The 21390-nt window shown below is 45.4% G+C and overlaps 1 long non-coding RNA gene across 1 annotated transcript; it reads left to right on the top strand.

Moving 5' to 3' along the window:
- The first annotated feature begins 250 nt into the window (after positions 1 to 250).
- LOC140486878 (uncharacterized) lies at positions 251 to 21375 on the top strand. The gene is made up of 4 exons (XR_011962662.1): positions 251 to 422; positions 8775 to 8881; positions 11328 to 11427; positions 20892 to 21375. It is a non-coding gene; the product is annotated as an uncharacterized lncRNA (long non-coding RNA).
- The last annotated feature ends 15 nt before the right edge of the window (positions 21376 to 21390 follow it).

The raw sequence follows: 21390 nt of genomic DNA, 5'->3' as shown, positions 1-21390 counted from the left end.
GGGATCCTTCCCCTCAGTAAACTCTCCCATCCCTTTACCCAACATATCAGTAAAAGCAGGACGCACTACGCATGCTCTAGCCAACAAAGGGACCCCCGGGTGATTGATGTCAGCTCTGGACCAATGAAAGGACGGTGGGCGGAGCTGAAGGACCTGGCGGGAGGTTGGTCCTCCAACCAATCAAAGTGAACCAGGGGCAGAACTAGACTAAACCACGTGATCACCCTCGCGCGCAGCGGAGAGTCACTGTAATGGATGCTCGGGAAGTTCTGGAGCGAAAGGATACGGGAAGGAAAGAAATAAACAAACAGAGGGAAACGGGAGAAAAACTGTGTTGCTATGAGCGGAGAGGTTTTACAAACATGTTGTGCACGTCGGAAAACACAAATTTGAACGTCCCGGTCCCGTGTTTGGAGTAAACGGTGAATTGCCTCAGTGTGGCCGCAGGTCTGAGTGAGCGCCGCCATCTTTATTCGGGGCAACGATTCACTAGACACGTGCGCGACGCCATCTTTGTAGGGGGCAAGGTGCAGCCAGGCGCATGTGCAGCCTTTCTCTGGTACAGAGTCATTGGGCAGGATTTACACAGAGCACATTCAAACTCAGAGAAATGGATGTTTATTTCTGGATTTGTTTCGTCACTCATTTAAATGACTTGCTATTGTAACTGAGTTTGCATGTCATTCAAAATTGGAGGTATTGTGCATAGTGAAGAAGGTTACCTCAGGTTACAGTGAGATATTGATCAGATACGGATGAATTTAGATAAATGTGAGGTGCTGCGTTTTGGATAAGCAAGTCATGGCAGGACTTCTACACTAGGGGAAAGTGAAGACTGCAGATGCTGGAGATCAGAGCTGAAAAACGGGTTGCTGGAAAATCACAGCAGGTCAAGCAGCATTCAAAGATCAGGAGAATCGACATTTCGGGCATGAGCCCTTCTTCAGGATTCCTGAAGAAGGGCTCATGCCCGAAATGTCGATTCTTCTGATCTCTGGTTGCTGTCTGACCTGCTGTGCTTTTCCAGCAACACGTTTTTCAGCCCAGGACTTATACACTGTGAATGGCAAAGCCCTGGAGACGCTTGCGGAATAAAGAGACCTTGGACTGCAGATTCATAGTCCTTGCAATTCAAGTTGCAGGTAGATAGGATGATGAAGAAGGTGTTCAGTATATTCTCCTTTATTGCTTAGAGCATTGAGTATAGGATGTGGGAGGTCATGTTGCTGTTCAGGACATTCGTTAGGCCACTTTTGGAATATTGTGTGCAATTCTGGCCTGCCTCCTATCAGAAGGGTGCTGTGAAACTTGAAAGGTTTCAAAAAAGACTTACAAGGATGTTGTTAGGGTTGGAGGATTTGAGCTACAGGGTGAGGCATAAAAGGCTGGGGCTGTTTTCCCTGGAGTGCCATAGGCTGACCGGTGATGTTATGGAGGTTTATACAATCATGAGGAGCATGAACAGAGTAAATGAACAAGGTGTTTTCCCTGGAGTAGTGGTCTCCAAAAGTGGAGGACATTGCTTTAGGGTGAACGGGGCAAAAATTCAAAGGGGGCTAAAGGGCAACTCTTTCATGCAGTGAGTGGAATGAGCTGCCAGAGGAAGTGGTGGAGGCTAGTACAATTAAAACTTGTTGAAGGCATCTAAATAGACACATGATATGATTGGGAAGCGTTTACAGGGATGTGGGCCAAGTGCTGGCAAATGGGAATAGATTAGGTTCGGATACCTGGTTGGCATGGATGACTTAAACCGAAGGGTCTGTGTCGGTGCTATAAATCTCGATGACTGTAGGATCATAACAGCTTATACTGCTTTGCTTCATCTCTGGGCTCCCTTATGACCACTTTGTCAATATCTAGCTTGCTCAGGACCGAACAATGGGTGTATTTTTGGTCTGTTAAGTATTTTACGATGACTTTTACAGACATTTTTGTAAGTTAATTTTTCTCTGCCGCCCAGCCCCTGAGCATGTGCTGCATATTAATTTTTTCTGGAAAATCTTTGACAGTCAAGAATTCATTTTTCCAATAAGCAAGTGTATTTTCCTTCCGTTTCTGACGATCACATTCTGCACCATTTTCATTCCCTGTAATCTGTTTTGCACTCCCTGAAACATCAACTGTGTTTCTCCTTCCACAGATACCAGTGATTAATGCCAAAACCCTGTTGCTTGTGGAGAGGGTGATGTTTGACTTTCTTTTACAGCTGCAGTTTGTGTGGTGAAGGTGCTCCCACAATGTGGTTGGGTAAGAGACATTAGAGTATTCATTACAGCAATAGTGATGATTTGAAGGTAATGTCCACATCAAGAACAGTTTGTAGTTTTATTATCCTGCTTATAATTTCACAAAAATATTATTGGGAACTTTAGACATAAGGTCAGAGAAGGATGATATTAGGTAAGGTGACCAAAAGCATTGCCAAATAAGCAGGCTTTGAGGAATGTCTTAAAGGAGGAAAGCAGACCTTAGAGGTTTTGTCTGCAAATTTCAGAAAATGTTGCTTTGGCAACTGTAAAAGCAGCCTCACAGGTGAAGTAATAAGTTAACAGGTCATTGGGAGTCTCGAACAGGATGGGTTGTCGAGGTCTTCAAGGATGTGTGATGCGGTGAGCTAGGGATGATCACAACCAGGAATTAAATCAAGGGTGAGAATTTTAAATTGAGGGATGTGGGCCGGATGCTGGCAGGTGAGACGGAATTGGGTTGGAATATCTGGTCAGCATGGACGGGTTGGATTGAAGGATCTGTTTCCATACTGTACATCTCTGTGGCTGTATGTTGTTGATTATGAATAGGAGCCTTTTGATGGTTCAACAAGTTTTGGTACGAGGGAGTACTTGGGCAGCAGAGATTTCGTTTTTCTTAAGATTACAGGGAGATTGAATGTGGGAAGCTGGCCAGGAGTATGTTTGGATACTGAAGTCTGGAGATAACACAAGGTAGATGAGAGTATATGAGCTGAGACAAGGGTAGACACAGCTAGAAATAGTAGTGTTGGAGTGGGACTGAGTTATCACACTCACCTCACCTCTGGGATTCAGCTGGTTGTCAGGTTGTGAATCAGGGCGGTAACACAATCGGGATCTGAGTGGCCCTGGTGGAGCCTAAAATGAGTGTCACTCAGCTGGCTGTTGCTGAGCAGCTGCTGCTTGATAGCCCTGTTGATGACATCTTCCATCGCTTTACTGCTGATCGAGTGTGGACTGATAGATGGAAATTGGCTGGGTTGGATTGCCCTATGTTTTTGTGTTGAACATCCCTGGGCAATGTTCCACATTGTCGGTAGATGCCAGTGCTGGAGGGGTACTCGGCTTGGTGGGTGGCAAGTTCTGGAGCACAAACCATCAGTATTATTGCCAGAATATTGGCAGGGCCCGTAGTCTTTGCACTATTAAACCATTTCTTGATGTTATTCAAACTGAATCAAACTGGCTTAGAACTCACATCTGTGATGTTGGAAACCACTGGAGAAGGCTAAGATGGATCATCCCACTTTGCACTTCTGGCTGCAGATTGCTGCAAATGCTGTCATCTTATCTGGTGCATGGGTGTGAGGCTCCTCCATCAGTAAGGGTGGGGATATCTGTGATGCTTCCTCCAGTAAGTTGTTTAAATGTCCATCACCGTTCATAATTGGGTGTGACAGAACTGCAGAGCTCCGATCTGTTCCATTGGTTGTGGGATCGTTTAGCTCTGTTGCTTGCTGCTGATGCTGTTAGACATGAAATAGCTTCAGGAAATGGTTTAAGTAGAAATCAAAGAGATTAAACAAATATATCTCAGACAAAAGATGAACTGGACCAGAGAATAGGACCCCTTAAAGATTAACGAGGCTGTCTATGGAACCACCGGGGGTGGGAAAGATATGCGAATATTTAACGTCCTTTTTACTGGAGAAAAATATGGAAGCTCGAGAGGTTGGAGAAATAAACAGAGAGAACTTGAAAAGTATCCATGTTACAGTGGAGGTGTCACTGGATGTCTTGAATCGCATCAAGGTGGATGAAGCCCTCGGACCTGATCAGATGTATCCCGGAACTTTCTGGAAATCTAGGGAAGTGATTGTTTTGCCTCTCCTGAGGTATTTGTATCATTGATAGTGACAGGTGAGATGCCATTATTTTAAAAAGTTGGTAAGGAGAGGCCATGGAACAAGAGAATAGTGAGCCTGAAGTCAGTGGCAGGCAAGTTGTTGGAAGGGATTCTGAGGGACAGGATATCGATCTATTTGGAAAAGTAAGGAATAATCATTTGCTGTTGTCAATGTGGAGCTGAAAATGTGTTGCTGGAAAAGCGCAGCAGGTCAGGCAGCATCCAAAGAACAGGAGAATCGACGTTTCGGGCATCAGCCCTTCTCGAAACGTCGATTCTCCTGTTCCTTAGATGCTGCCTGACCTGCGCTTTTCCAACAACACATCTTCAGCTCTGATCTCCAGCATCTGCAGTCCTCACTTTCTCCTGTTGTCAATGTGGCTTTGTACGTGCACAATCGTGTCTCACTAACTTGACTGAAGGTTTTGAAGTGACAAAGAAAATTGATTAAACCAGGCTGTGAACATTGTTTATATGGACATTCAACAAGGTTCCACAAAGCAGACTGGTTAGCATGGTTACATAACATGGAATGAAGGGAGAACAAGCCATTGGGTACAAAACTGTCTTAATGGTAGGAGACAGAGGGTGATGATGGAGGTTTGCTTTGTGGTCTGGAGGACTGTGAGCAGCAGTGTGCTACAAGGATCGATTATTGGGTCCTTAAATAAATGACTTGGATGTGAATATGAGGTCTGGTTAGTAGCTTTACACAAGACACCAAAATTGGAGGTGTAGTGGGCAGCGAAGAAGGTTAGTTCAGAATACAACAGGATCTTGATCAGATGGGCCAGTGGAGCAAGGAATGGCAGATAGAGTTCAATTTAGATAAATGTTGGCTGTTGGATTTTGGAAAGGCCAAATCAGGGCAGGACTTATCCACTGACTGGTAAGGTCCTGGGGAGTGTTGCTGAACAAAGAGACCTTGGAGTGCAGGTTCATAGTTCCTTGAAAGTAGAGTCACAGGTAGGTAAGGGAGTGATTGCAGCGTTTGTTATGCTCTCCGTCATGTTGTGGCTGTACAGTACATTGATTAAGGCCCTTCTGGAATTCTGTTTTCAGTTCCAATCTCCCTGTTCCAGGAATGATGTTGTGAAACTTGAAACATTTCAGAAAATGTTTGCAAGGACTTTGCCAGAGTTGGACAGTTTGAGGGCAGTGCATGTTTGGAGTGAGCTGCCAAGGGAAGGGGTGAGAGTACAATTACAACATTTAAAAGACATTGATTAAGCCACTTCTCGAATTCTGTTTTCTGTTTGAATTTCCCTGTTCTGGGAAGGATGTTGTGAAATGTGTAAAGGTTCGGACAAGATTTACAAAAACGTTGCCAGGTTTGGAGGATTTAGGCTACAGGGAGAGGCTGAATAGGCTGGGGTTAATTTCCCTGGAGAGTCCAAGACTGAGAGGTGACTTCATGGAGATTTATAAAATCACGAGGGGCATGGATAAGGTGAGCAGACGGGGTTCTTTATCCTGAGGTTAGGTAGCTCCAAAACTAGAGCACATGGTTGAGAAGTCAACGATTTAAAAGGAATCTAAGGCCAACGTTTTCAAGCTGAGTGTGGTGTATGTATGGAATGAGCTGCCAGATGAAGTAGTGGAGGCTGATAAAATCACAACATTTAAAAGGCATCCGATTGGGTACGTGAACAGGAAGGGTTTTGATGGATACAGGCCAATAGCTGGCAAATGGGACTTCAGTAGTTTAGGATTCCTAGTTGGCATGGATGAATTGGACCGAAGTTCTGTTTCTGTGCTGTATATGTCTACGACGTTAATAAACAAAGATGCGTTCCTCTTTTGTGGAGAGCAAGCTGCAGCACAGATAATTGTGCTTGGAGCTGAGAAGGTGAAGCAGTGATTTTGACCAGGTGCAGATTTGGTTCCAAGGTCTTGAATTTGCAGAGAGAGAGAGGAATTGTTAACACTGTCACAACTTTTAGTAACTACTTTCAAGTAATTGGCAAATAATACAAAGTGAAAATGTGAACATTATTGCACTCAGTAAGTTCTGAGCAACTGGAACTTTCTGAACGACACAGATTCAGCAGGTATTCTGAAAGAGACTTGGAATTTTAATTTTTAAGGAAAGATTTGGGGGGCTGTGGGCAAATAGGAGGGGAATTGGGACATATTTGCAGCATCTCCAGAGGGAGAGAGTACAGCCCCAATGGGCTGAATAGCCCCCAGGTCCTGTGCTCTGTGATACTGCCCCATTCACTCTGAATGATGAAGTTCATCCCAGGGCAGACAGTGGGATTAGCCCTCCACTCATCACAATGGGGCCCGGCTGATTGACGGCAGCTCCAGACAATGGGAGGAGAGTCTGTGTGGTCCTCCAGCCAATGGGAGTGAATGAGGGGGTGTGGCCAGCAAGATGACGCATGTCCATGAGCTGTGCAGGTGTCGTGTCACTGTTTGGGGTTGGGAGAGACAGCAGACACTGGGACAGAGGCTGTGGGACCTGAATTACAAACTCCCGGTAAATTAGAACCAAAAGAACTGCAGGAGATGTAAATCAGAAACAACAACCAGGAGGTTTTGGAAAAGCTCCGCAGGTCTGGCAGGATCTGGGATGAAAAATCAGAGTTAAAGTTTCAGATCCGGTGTCCCTTCCTCAGAACTGATACTGAGAGAAAAAATGTTGGTTTATATGCAGCAGGTAGGGTTTAGGGGAGGATGTAAGGAGTAAAGCATAGGTGGGGACAGAGCGAGAAGAAGGGTTGGATAAAGGAGTGGATAACGATCTGGCTGGGGGAGGGCGACTAGCTGGTAATGGAAACTGTTAGTGGCTAACCTTAGGTAATGTGTAATGACATGCTGTGAGAACAAGGACTGGGGTGTGGGGTAGGGGGGCGAGGACATGGGGTTGCTAAACTATGGTTAGCCACTAACTGTCTCCGTTGTCAGCTGTTCTCCACAGACATCACTCCATGATTGGAGCTGCAGAGGACAGCTGCAGATGGGCGGCACGGTGGCATAGTGGTTAGCACTGCCGTCTCTCAGCGCCAGAGATCCGGGTTCTATTCCCACCCCAAGCAACTGTCTGTGTGGAGTTTGCACATTCTCCCAGTGTCTGCGTGGGTTTCCTCCGGGTGCTCCAGTTTCCTCCCACAGTCCAAACATGTACAGGTTAGGTGAATTGGCCGTGCTAAATTGCCCGTAGTGTTAGATGTAGGGGAATGGGTCTGGGTGGGTTGCTCTTTAGACGGTTTGTCTGATCTAAAAACCTCTTCAATATCCTTCCCAACCCCCTCTGTACTCCTCAAAGATGTATCTTAAAGTTGTTCTCTTTAATCAATGTTTCCAGCATTCGTGAAGCACTTTAGGAGAATTGTCAGTGTGAAAGGCTCCATCCAATGCAGGTCGTTGTTGTTCATGTCTGACATTAGGAGAAACTGGAATGAACGCTCTCTCTTATACCTGATGAACAGCAGCAAAAGCAGGAAGTACTGAGCATGCTCCAGCCCACAAATGGCCTCTGGTGATTGATCTCAGTGCAGGACCAATAAGAGGATGGGGATGGGGCTGGAAGACAAGGTACTGCCGGTTGGTCTGAGTGAATGAGGGGCGTGGCTACACTCAACCATGTGATAAGCTTCTGGATTAGTGGTGCTGGAAGAGCACCGCAATTCAGGCAGCATCCAAGGAGCAGCGAAATTGACGTTTCGGGCAAAAGCCCTTCATCAGGAATAAACTGATACCACGTGATAAGCTTCACTGGCAGCACTGTGATGTTGTGACCAAGGCATTGGAAATGTGTGAAGGTGCAGGGCATGGTTAAGGAAAGACATATTGACCAGGAAGAGAAGGAAATTTTAATGGAACAGGCTGAGACGTTTTACAGAACTTAGTGCACATCGGAAAACACAAATTTGAAAATCCCAGGCCCGTGTTTGTGGCAAACGGGAAAATGCTTCAAATGGTGAAAGGCGTGAGTGATCGTCGCCATCTTTATTGGGCGCAGTGATCCACGGGACACGTGTGCGTGGCTGCCAACTTTGAGAGGGGCAAGCTGTCGGGGGACGCATGCGCAGCCTTCCTTGGCAGGGAGTGATCGGGCAGGATTTACACAGTTTCAGAGTCAGGATGTTTTCAATGTCAAAGAGTGTGATGCTAGAAACGTACAGCAGGTCAGGCAGCAGCCGATTGGTGGGAAGGAAGATGGAAACGTAGGACAGGTCAAAAGGGCAGTGCCGAGTTGGAAGGCTGGATCTGGGATAAGGTGGGTGGAGTGGAAATGAGGAAACTGATGAAATCCACTTTGATCCCATGTGATTGGAGGATCTGAACACAGATGATGAGGCGTTCTTCGTCCAGGCATCAGATGCCTGGGATTTGGCGGTGGAGATGGCCCAGGACCTACATATCTTTGGTGGAGCGGGAAGGGGAGTTAAAGCCTTTGGGCACAGGCTGTTTGGCTTGTTTAGTGTTTTACTGTTACTTTCACAGACCTTTTGTAAGTTAATTTTCCTCTGCTGCCCAACCCCTGATAATGTGCTGTTCTCTCAATGGACTAAATTTTCCACAGTATCTTTGACAGTAAATAATTCTTTTTTTCAACAAAAGAGTGCATTTTCCTTCCATTTCTGACCATCAAATTCTGCAACATTCTCACTTCCTGTAATGTATTTAGCACTCCCTGAAATATCAACTATGTGTTTCTCTCTCCACAGACACCAGTGATTAATGCCAGAGTCCCATTACCTGTGGAGAGGGTGATGTTTGACTTCTTTGTACAGCTGCAGTTCGTGTGGTGAATGTGCTCCCACAATTAACTTGGGTAAGAGATGTTACAGATTATTCACTCAGCGACAGTGAAGAGTTGACAATGTGTGTGCAAATTAACAACAGTTTGTATTTTTATCATTTTTATAATTTCACAGAAATTGAGAATTTCTGACATAAGGCCACAGATGGGGATATTAGGTCAGGTGATCAAAAGTATTGCCAAATAAGCAGGTTTTCAGGAATACCTTAAAGGAGGAAAGCAGGTCTGAGAGGGTCAGGGTGCGAATTCCAGACCGTGTTGCCTTGGCAACTGTCGAAGTAGCCAGACAGGTGAAGCAATGAATAAATGCATCTTTGGGAGTCTGAAAGAAAATGAGTTGTCGAGATCTTACAGGTTGTGTGGTGCAGGGAGACAGGGATGTTCACAGCCAGGAATTATATTAAGCGAGAGAATTTTAAATTGTTGCTCGTAAATAGGAGCCTTTTGATGAATCAACAAGTTTTGGTACAAGTGAGCACTTGGGCAGTAGGGTTTTAGATACTCTTGAGCTTATAAGTAAGTTGAATGTGGGAGGCTGGCCAGGACTGTGTTTGGATAACGAAGTCTGGAGATAACACAGGGATGGACGAGTATTTCAGTAAATGAGCTGAGACTAGGGTGGAGTTGGGTGATGTCACTGATGTAGAAATAGCAGTTTTGGAGTCGGGCTCCTCCTCATCACTCCCCCTCACCGATTCACAAATATTGTTCCTTGTTCTGTCTGTCTTTTCTGGTTTTGTCCTTCTCTCCAATTCTGCTAAGAAATAATATTTGACCTCACGGTTGTTGGAAAATCCTGCTCCATTTCCACTCTCCCTTTCCTTTCTGAATTCCTCATATGTGGTGTTCATCCAGGATCTATCTTTGTTCCTTCCTTTATCTCACCTACATACTGCCAGGAGGTGACATCGTATTGGTTTCACATGTACACTGACAATGCCCAGCTCTCTCTCCCTTTCATCCCTCTCCATTGCTCCACTGTTCCTCATTCATTAAGCTGCTTTCCACACGCCTACAACTCGATTGGCTGCAATTTCCTCCAATGAAACACTGCAATGGTTAAACCCATTGCCTTCAGTTGCTATTACAAATTACTTTCCCTAACTGCTGACCCCCTCCCTCTTACTGGGAAATGCCTGAGGCAGAACTTCACAATATTGCGCTCATATTCTGACCCCAAGGTGACCTTCTGATCAGCCATCTACACAATTGCAAACACCAGGAATTCCAATCTCTAAAATGTTGCTATTCTCCACCTCACCCCAGCTCCATTGCGACTGAAACCCCTTACCCATGTCTGTGTTGCATTAAAATTGACAAATCTAAAACAGAACCCTTGATTCTGCAACTGACCCAGAATCTGGTTCTAGGTTCCCTCATGATGGGACACATCCTCTCAGTATTTACCCTGTCATACCCCTTAATAAGTCTATATGTTTCAATAAGATCCCCTCTCATTCTCCCCCAAATCCAGTGAGTCAAGTCCCAACTTCTTCAGCCTTTTCTTAAAAGAGAGTCCCTGCAAACCAGGGATCATCCCAGTCAATCTTCTCTAAATGCCTCCGATGAAGTGATGTATTTCCTTAAATAAAGGGACCAAAACGTCTCTCATTACTCCATATGTGGTCTCACTCGCACTATATAAAGTGGCTCTCAGGTATATATTCCAATCTCTTATACTGCAAATCCCCTGGAATCAGGAATAATATTCCATTCCCCTTCCTGATGACCTGTTGTAACTGTGTGCTAGCTTTCTGTGTTTCCTGCACAGTTTCCCCCGGTCCCTTTTGTGTTGCAGGTTTCTACAGTTTCCACCATTTAAACAGTCCTCTGTTCTTTTATTACCTCCTCCAAAATGAACAACTTCACATTATCCCAAGTTATGCTCCATTGACCAACTTGTCCACTTCTCCGAATCCCTCTCTGTAAACTGTTTATAATCCTTTTGGAAGTTTACTGGTCTACATTTTCTAGGAGATTCACCCCCCCCCCCCCTCATTCTTCTAAATCTTTCCAGGGATCACCGGACAGTGGGAAGCATGCTGAGTTGCTGTCTTTTCAGAGAGACTCTTTGGAGTGACTGGGAGGATCTTGCTGCCCCTTGGTGAGAATGGAGGCAACTTGCCCATCAAGCTGCATGAGACTTTCACCCCCCCCCCCCCATATCTTATTGATGAGGCAAAGTGGCAGCACGGAAGGAAAGAAAAGGAAGAAAATCCTGCTGTCCGCATCTCACTGACTATTGGAACATTCTGTCCCATGTGTCAAAGATCTGCCCTGTTCAGTCACATGATGTCCCAAGGTGGAAACTCATAGAAACCCACACAGATTTCCCCGTGAACTGACTGCTGGTCTCCACAAGGGGTAATGTGTACAGTCATCCTGGACCAGGAGGAGGGGATGGTGTGAGTTTCTAACCTGACCTGACAGTGACAGATTTTGTAAACGTGTATTACAGGATACTACAGGTGGATATCCAGATGGCAATCTCAGTAATTGTAACGCCAAACTCTGATTGAATTACTCCATTCATCAGGACCTGGATATTTGCACTGTGTGTGAGTATTTTGTTCCAGCTCAATTCCATTTTCTGCATAAAAATTCTCCTTTGAATCAAACCGTCCTGTCAATAGATCTCCCCAAAATCTTCAATATGTGTCCAGTAATCCATGTATGATGAGTTGATGAGTGCAAGGTTTAAGATCCTGATGTATATGTTTTGTAAGCACTTGTCTCTCAGCTCCCCTCAATTTCCTTTGCTACAAGGAGAACACCTCAGTTTTCCCAAACCCCTGATTCCCCAATATCTGTTTGCTCTCAATAAGGCACACATCAGGATCGTGTTGGAACATTCTCCACTTGCCTTCATCTGTGCAGCCCTCAACAGTATTAAAGAAAGCGAACATCCTCCAGGACAAAGCACCGTACCTGAGTGGTGTCCCATCCACCACCTTCAGCATTCCCTCTCTCCACCCCCGATGCACAGTGGCATCAGTGTGTGAAACGTAAAGTCAGCATTGTCCTACCGGACCATAGGGCTGCTCTCTCATTAGGGAGAGATGTCTGGTGGTGGTTTAAACTGAAGGTTACCACAGCCCAGGCAAGGGGAGAGGTTGAGAATGAGAGTCCATCTATTATAGATGGATATTCTTGATATGTATTATCAACACCCATGTCCCTGCAACTAAAATCCCCCATTCCTTGAACCATCCTGGTAACTCTCCTGTGCCCCCTCTCAGGGACCCTGCCATCCTTCCCAATGTGTGGGCGATCTCTGGTTTGCACAGACCCAGCTGCTCTGTGTTCCTGTGGGTGATGTCATCATCGAGCAACAGTTGCACGAAACCTCACTGTCTGTGAGGGTGGGAGACACAAATCCCCAAAACATTTGAGATGTATTTAGTGTGCACTTGCTATGCCACGATAGATGACACTTTTCCACAAGTACTGGAAAATAAATGAGGATAGTTCGGTGGTAGTTTTCTTTCTCACAGACCCGATGGACCACCAGAGCCTTTTTCTGATCTGTAGACCGCTGAGATGTTTATTATAGGAATATGACAGGCTCCGTTGGACATCTAGTCAGAAAAAGTGATACTAGAATAGATGACACGTGATTGGTCGATATTTTTGTAAGGAAAGTGAGACACAGAGGTTTAAAAGCAAATTCAGAAGCTCAGCGCAGGAATTGTAAAGGGCTATTATCAAGTGAGAAATAAACATTGGGCATCCTGAAAGCTGGAAATAATGAAAGGCACAAAAAGCAGAGCTTTGAGAGACTGGAGGGGATTAGACATGGGGAGTATAATGAAGCTGGAGGAGATGCAAGTTGGAAAGGATTGTGAGGATGGAGGATGTTACAGAGATAGAGAGATTTGTGATAGAGGTTTTTTTGATTTTGCGGCTGGAAAGGAATTATAGAGATGAGGAGGATTTGTAAGGCTGGATGAGGTGGCACTGATAGGGAGAGTTCCAAGCATAGAGGAATTTACAGAGATAACAAGTCATAAAATTATACGGCATCGACACAGACCCTGTGGTCCAACCAGTCCGTGTCGACCATAAATTCGAACTGAACTAATCGCACCTGCCTCCACTTGGTCCAAGTCCATCCTAGCATTCCCTATTGATATACGGGTCCAAATGTTTTTTTTCCTATTAGAATCCCATTCCCCTACCCTTTTGCTCTATATTTACCCCTGACTAATTCACTCAACCCAATCATCCCTGAACACTGTGGGCAATTGAGCACGGCCAGTTCACCTACCCTGTACATCTGTGGATTGTGGGAGGAAACGGGAGCACCTGGAGGAACCCACGCTGTCATGGGGACGAATATGCAAACTCCACATGGACAGTCACACAATACAGGAATTGAGCCTGTGTTCCTGGCGCTGAGAGGTAGCATTGCTAACCATTGAGCCACTGTGCCACCCTGAAATTATAATTGCATTCACATCTACCACGTCCTATGCAAGTTTATTCGATATGTGAGCCACTCTTTGTGCAAAAACAAAAAATAAAATCCGGGACATCTATTTAAAGCCTTACTTTTTAACGTGAGAAACGTATGTCCCCAATCTTGAATCGCGCCCCCTCCTGGAAAGGGAACCTGCTGTTCACATTACCGAAACTCTTCAGGATTTTATAAACCTCTAATAAGGTCACCCCTCAGCCTCCTGTGCTCCAGTGAAAAAGGACCCAGCCTATCAAGACTCTGCTTATAACTCAAACCATCCATTCCCATCACCATCCTGGTAATCTATTCTGAACCTGCTCCAATTTAATAATATCCTTCCTATAACAGCACAACCAGAACTAGACACAGTATTCCAGAAGAGGCCTCCCCAACATCCTGTACAACCTCAACATAACGTCCTAACTCCTATATTCAAAGATCTGAGCAATGAAGGCAAATGTGCTAAAGCCCTTCTGAACCATCCTGTCTGCATGTGACACATAGTTCAAAGACCTGAACCCCTCGGTCTCTTTGTTCCATTTCACGATCCGAGGCCTAACTTTTAATCAGTGTAAGTCCTGCCCTCGTTTGTTTTATCAAGATGTAATATTTCGCATTTATTCCAATCCAAAAATCACATCCTTTGAGTATAAAGACAAGAGGAGTATACTTAAGTGTTAAATCAGTAGGGCAAAAAGGGGACAGGAGACCGCTTTGGCGAATAGGGAAAGGGTTTTTAGAAATACATTTAAGAGCAAATGGGTCACTAGAGAGAGAATAGGCCACCTCAAAGATCAGCAAGGCAGCCTATGTGTGAAGACGCAGGAGAGGGGCTTGTTGGGGGGATACTAAACGTGTGGCATCAGGGTTTAATGTGGAGAACGACATGGGAGATGTAGAATGTGGGGAAATAAATGGTGACATCTTGAAAATTGTCCATAATACAGAGTACTGGATATCTGGAAACGCATAAAGGTGAAGCAATCCCCAGGCTTTGATCAGGTGTATCCAAAAATTCTGTAGGAAGCGAGGGAAGTGATTTCTGGGCCTCTTGCTGAGATTTTTGCATTATTGATAGTCATAGCTGAGGTGCCAGAAGACTGCGAGTTGGTTAATATGGTGCTACTATTTAACGAAGGTGGCTTGGACAAGCTCGGGAACTACAGATGCTGTGCTAGACTAAGTGTTGGAGGGAGCCCTGAGCGACAGGATTTGCGTGTATTTGAAAAAGCACAGACTGATTAGGGGTAGTCAGCATAACTTTCTGTATGGGAAATCATGTCACGTACTTGATCTGGTTTTTAAAAAGTAACAAAGAGGATTGATGAGAGAAGAGTAGTAGATGTGATCTATATGGACTTCAGTAAGGTTTTCGACAAGGTTCCCCATGGGAGAATGGTTAGCAAGGTTAGATCTCATGGAAGTAGCCATCTGGATACAGAACTGGCTCAAAGGCAGAAGACAGAGGGTGGTGGTGATGGATGATTATTTTTCAGACTGGAGGCCTGTGACTAGTGGAATGCCACAAGGATTGGTGCTGGGTCCACTACTTCTCATCATTTATATAAATGAATTGGATGTGAACACAGGAGGTATAGTTAGTAAGTTTGTAGATGGCACCAAAATTGGAGGTGTAGTGGACAGTGAAGAAGGTTACCTCAGATTTCAATGGGACTTTGATCAGATGGGCAAATGGGCTGAGGAGTGGCAGATGGAGTTTAATTCAGATAAGTGCGAGGTGCTGCATTTTGGAAAAGCAAAGCTTAGCAGGACTGATACACATCATGGTCAGGTCTTGGGGAGTGTTGCTGAACAAAGAGACCTTGCTGTGCAGGTTCACAGCTCCTTGAAAGTAGAGGCGCAGGTAGATAGGATAGTGAAGGTATGATTTCCTTTATTGGTCAGAGTATTGAGTAAGAGAGTTGGGAAGTCATATGGCAGCTGTTCAGGACATTGGTTTGGCCACTCTTGCAATATTGTGCACAATTCTGTTCTCCACCTATCACAAGGATGTTGTGTAACTTGAAAGGTTCACAAAAGATTTATAAGGATATTGCCAAGTTTGGAGGGTTTGAGATATAGGGAGAGGCTGTACAGGCTGGGGCTGTTTTCCCTGGAGTGTCAGAGGCTAAGCAGTGATTTCAGAGGTTTATAAAATCATGAGCATGGATCGGATAGATAGACAAGGTATTTTCACTGGAGTGGGGGAGTCTAGAACTAGAGGGTATAGATTTAGCATGAGAGGGGAAAGATGTAAAGGGGGCCTAAGGGGCAACCATATTATGCGACGGTGGTGCGTTTATGGAATGAGCTGCCAGAGGGAGTTGTGAAGGTTGGTACAATTGCAACATTTATTAGGCATCTGGATGGGTATATGAATAGGAAGGGTTTAGAGGGATATTAACCAAGTACTGGCAAATGGGACGAGATTAGGTTCGGATATCTGGTCGGTATGGACGAGTTTGACTGAAGAGTCTGTTTCCGTGCTGTATGTCTGTGACTCGTAGCCGGGGATCAGCTCAGTGGGTTTCAGTCTCTTCAAAGGTAAACCTGTTTTACTTTTTAAAATCCGCAACATTCAGTCGGGTGAGTGTTTACTAGTTTAATTGCCTCTGTTATGATCTTTTGGTTGAATGTTTTAAATATAAAATACAGGTACTAATGTATTCGAAAGTAGTCTTTTGTAAAGCAGTAAGACTCTACCTTTTTCTGGGTCTACTGATTAAGGTGCAGAGATGGCCATTCGTACAGTGATGTGCACTTCCTGGAGGGGAGTAGGGGGAGTTTGAATGATCCTGATGATAGCCTGCAGGAAGTGATGCAAATCCTGTTGGATCACATGGATCAGGTGGAGCTGTGCTTAATGGTAATGAAGAATTTACAAGAGTCAGGATGTGTGATAGGTGGCAGTTTCAGGTTGGAAACTGCAGATACAGTCAGGTAGATGGGTTACCTCTCGGAAAGGTAGGAGAGGGAGATAGGTAGAGCATCAGTCTCCTGTACAGAAAGTGAGGACTGCAGATGCTGGAGATCAGAGCTGAAAAATGAGTTGCTAGAAAAGCGCAGCAGGTCAGGCAGCATCCCAGGAGCAGCAGAATTGACGTTTCGGGCATAAGAAGGGCTTCTGCCCGAAAAGTCGATTCTCCTGCTCCTTTAATGCTGCCTGACCTGCTGCGCTTTTCCATCAACACATTTTTTCAGCCATGAGTCTCCTGTGGCTATCCCCATCTCAAACAAGTATAGTGTTTTGGATAATGTAGGTGGTCATAGACTTTGAGGGAATGTTGTACTGACAGCCAAGTTACCGGTACTGAGATTGGCTCCACTATAATGAGAGGTATATCAGATTTCAAATGCTCAACAGTGATCAGGGACTTACTAGTCGGGCACAGACTGCTGTTTCTGCAGCTGACAGTGAGACATCAGAATGGGGTGGTACCTCCCTGGTGCCAGGGTCAAGGATGTTTCGGACAGGTAGCAGAATATTCTCAAAGGAAAGAATGACCCCTGGGAGGTCATTGTACATTGGTACCAATGACAAAGTAAGGGGAAAAGATAAAGTCCTGATGAGAGAATATAGCAAATTAACCTGGAATATAATAAATCAGGTCCTCGGTCATAATATGTGGATTACTCCAGGTGCTACATGCTCGTGAGAGTAGGAATAGCAGGATGGAGGAGATCAATGATTGGCTAAGGAGCTGGTGTAGGGCAGAAGGATTCACATCTTTTGATCATTGTAATCTCCTCTTGAGTAGAGTTGATGTGCATAAGAAGGATGGATTGTACCTGAATTGGAAGGTGTCTGATATCCAGGCAAGGAGATTTGCTCGTGCTACTCAGGAGTCATTAAAGCAGTGAGGGAATGTCGGTAAACTCAAAGAGATGGTGAGAAAAGAGGTAAGTCTGAGGCTGGTACAGTTACCTCCCTGAGGCCAGGATCCGCGATTATCATGCAGCAGCTGTAGGACATTCTGGAGCTGGAGTGTAAAGGCAGTGGTTGTGGAACACACCGATACCAATGACATCACTAAACAAAGGGATGAGGTCCTGAAAGCTGGATATAGGGAGATCAGGGATACAGTAAAATGTAGCTCCTGAAATAAAATAATGTCAGACTTACTCACAGTGCCATGTGCTAGTGAGAGCAGGAATAAGAGGATAGATCAGCTAGACGTGTGACTGGTGAAATGGTGGACCAGAGAAGGGTTCAGATTCTTCAGGCACTGGGACCGTTTCTGGGTGGGTCCTGTACCAGCCTGACCGGTTACCCCTGGGCAGAGCTGGGAGAAATCTCCTGGTGGAGGCTTTTGCCAGTCCCATTGGTGCAGTTTTAACTAGTCTAACAGGGGGATGGGAACTAAAGTGTAGGCTTAGATGGGTCAGATTCAGGACAGGGAATGGGAGGTAGAATATTAGTGATGTAGTCAGCGGCTCAGAAAGTCAAAGGAAAGGAGGATGAAATGAGGATTGAGTCCCTCTTCATCCATCAGTCCTGCCATCCCAGGAATTATAGTCAGCAAAATATGGAGCTGTACAGCTCTCTGTCTCTAAGTGCTTGAGCAAAATGGGTGAAATCCACAATAAAAACAAAAAGTGCTGGAGATCCTCAGCAGGTCGGGCAGCATCCGAAATGCTGACAGATGCAGGAAACATTGCAGCCTTGAAGAAGTGTTGAGATGATCACACTTAGCACTATAATATCGGTGACACGCTGAGTGCCAGAACGTGGGACTAGAATTAATAGGTGCTTGATGACCAGCATGAATACGATGGGGCTGGAAAGGTGACGTTTCGGGTCAGGACTCTTCATCAGGGCTGACAAAGGATTCCGACCCAAAACATTGACCTTCCTGCTCCTGTGATGCAGCCTGACCTGCTGCACTTCCCCAGATCCACATTGTATGGACTCTGACTTCCAGCATCTGCAGCCCTTAACTATCTCCACATCCCAGGACTCAGGCTGGTGACCCTCCTTTACTCTCTCAACAACCAGGAGAGCCTTCCTTGGGAAAGGGGAACAAACGTATGCACAGTACTTCCGGTGTGGTCTCAACAAGGCCCTTCCAGAAAGGGATCCCTGCTACTGTACACGAATCCTCTCACTAGGAAGGTCACCCATCATTTACATTCTCCACTGCTTCCCACTCTTGCCTGCTTCCGAAAAGAAGGAATCGCAGAGAAACATGGAATCAAATGAGGTCAGAGTCTCTGGTATAAAACTGTTGAACACAATGCCCCCATCTTCTACATACTGGCCACCAAGCGCACGTGCCTGGTGTGATAATCTAACCACTTCTTCAAGGCTGCAATGTTTCCTGCATCTGTCAGCATTTCAGATGCTGCCAGACCTGCTGAGGATCTCCAGCACTTTCTGTTTTCTCTGCTGTAGAGTACTGAAAGGGGGGATTTGCAGTTGAGAAATTCAGATTGAACTTCATGTTCAGTTTTGATAGTTACTTGATCCGTGACAATCTGAATACCATTGACCTTTTTATCTGGATGGAAAGGTGTGCATTCTGCCCGTGGACGAATATTTCAAATGTCAGTGTGACTGGGGAAAAAAGTACTGAGACAGTGAAGTCCATGTCAGCGTGGGTACTGTGGAGAGAGATTTCATTGGTGTTTGAAAGTCTAAACAATCATGGCATATTTCCCTGGAACAGGTAAGCCACAGATTGGTTTTGTATGAGGACAATTAACCATGAAACCAGAAAGACAAAAGGATTCCTGCATCATGGAAAAAGCTATCAAAATGGGATTGTTGTAACGGAGTAAATTATCGATCATTGATTATAATCCATTGGCGTTGTCATGTCTGTTCCAGCGCCTGGGGAAAACTGGAAATGTGATGAATGCAGTGTAAGTTTCAGTTATTAAACTGGAAAAGGTGCAGAAGAAATTTACAAGGATGATGCCAGGGCTCAGGTGTCTGAGTTACAGGGAGAGGTTGGACAAGCGAGGGCTTTTTTGTTTAGAGCATAGGAAACCGAGGGGGAATATTTTATAGAAGTGTATAAGACCATGAGAGGCGTGGGTAAGGTGAATGCACTCAGTCTTTTTCCCAGGTAACCAAGGACTGGAGGGCATCAGTTTAAGGTTAGAGGAGAAAGAATAAAAGATAAGCTAAGGGGCAACTGTTTTACACTGAGGGTGGTACGCATATGGAATGAGCTGACAGTGGAAGTGGTTGAGGCGGGTACACTAACAACATGTAAAAGGCATTTGGACAAATACATGGATAGCAAAGTTTCAGAGGAAGATGAGCCAAGTGCAGGGAAATGGGCTCAGCGTGGATGGACATTCTGATCGGCATGGGCCATTTTGGGCCAAAGGGCCTGTCTCTGCTGTAGGATGCTGTAAGTAAGTGCATTTGCTATTTGTCCCCCAAACTCTCTTGGTATCCTGGGATGTATTCCATCAGGGCAATGAGACTTGTGTACCTTTAACTCCCATTCAGACTCACCCATTCCCAGTATTTCCCATGGTTAATGGCTTAACCTGCACATGCGTGGACACTGTGGTTTAGCCTGGCGAATCCACCTAACCTGCACATCTTTGGACTTCGGGAAGAAACTGGAACACCGAACAAAGCCATGCAGCCACGCGGAGAATGTGTAAACTCCACATAGTCACCTAAGGCTTGAATCAAACCAGGGTCTCTGAAGCTGTGAGGCAGAGGTGCTAGCCACTGAGCTACCTCTGCCGAAAACTGCTTCCCCGTATTGACCCCTCCACCCCGCAATTGACTGAATCTATATTCCTTACGTCAGAAACTGGGTTGTCTAACCAGATGTTTCAGTCAAACCCAGTGACAAGCCATATGTCCTGTCTGTCTGAATGGGGATCCTATACACAACACCCTCCACCCCACACGTTTCATTCACTTTCCAGAGACAGGGCTCGAGTGACTTCATGGGGACTGCAACTCCCACAATTCCTGAGGCAGGAACCACAGGTGTACTGGGAAACCCAGCACTGTATATGTACAGAATGTGGGCGGGTTTTGGAGCACATGTTTTGGGGTAATTAGGGGAAAGTATTTCACACCGTGATTGGCAAGAGGAGGAACGTATCTGCTTGTCGTATTGATCAGTTGGGGGCGGGGGGGTGTCAAAGTGTCACTACACCCACGTGGGACCACTCTCCATCCCCAATTCATTGTAATGCTGGCAATAAACTAATGGGAAACAAGGAAGAATCTGAACCATTCTCCCAGACTGAAGGTTCCTCTTCTGTCCAGGATCTGCCACCTCCCTTGCTGTTTCCGTCTGTTTCATTTTGCTCTTACATTATTGACTTGCAGCAACTGAAGGGAACGGAAGTGAACCCAGAAAGGGCGCAGAGTCTAACCAGGATGGGAAGTGGTGGCATGGATCTGTTTATCAGTAACTCCATGAGAATGAGGAGGGTGTACATTAGGGGCAGCAGAGTCAGAATGGTGGGAGAGAGTAAGTGGGCTGGAGGGTTACAGATTTGGGGGAAGAAAGGGGTAAACGATTTTCCAGAGAAACGAGAATAGTCTGTTCTGAATTTCTTATCTGTGCATATTCCTTTATACAGGGTGCTAGATGGTGAAGATTTGCAGACTGAAATCTCAAAATCATGTGCAGATTGTGATTTCGTGAACCAGCGTTTGAAGAAGCAAAGATGGAGAATCACTGGGCCAAAATCCTGCAACACTCTCTCTCCCAGCATTTTCGGACTATCTGCGCCAAATGGACTGTGAATGGTTGAAGACAGCAGCTCACGACCATCTTCTCAATGGTACCTAGTGATGGGGAATAAATGCGGCTGAGCCAGTGATGCCCATATCCTGGAAATGGGTTCTATCTCTAGTTGCTGAAACCCAGTTGATGTTACTGCAGGATGATGACGGACGCTAAGTGTATCCTCCAGGAAGAGCACCATCACATTACCCCTGCCTACCCCCACGCAATAACACAGCAACATCACTGGTATAAAAGGCAGTGAAGCCCAAGGAGGACTGAAATATAGTTCTTCAAGGTAAAGTCATGAAAGCGGATTGGAACAGAGCAGGAACAGGAGACTGAGCTGGATG

Source organism: Chiloscyllium punctatum, chromosome 16 (genome assembly GCF_047496795.1).
Source record: "Chiloscyllium punctatum isolate Juve2018m chromosome 16, sChiPun1.3, whole genome shotgun sequence".
In the NCBI taxonomy this organism is placed as follows: domain Eukaryota; kingdom Metazoa; phylum Chordata; class Chondrichthyes; order Orectolobiformes; family Hemiscylliidae; genus Chiloscyllium; species Chiloscyllium punctatum.
The sequence above is the reverse complement of the archived record's forward strand: the minus strand, read 5'-3'. Positions and strand labels throughout refer to the sequence as shown.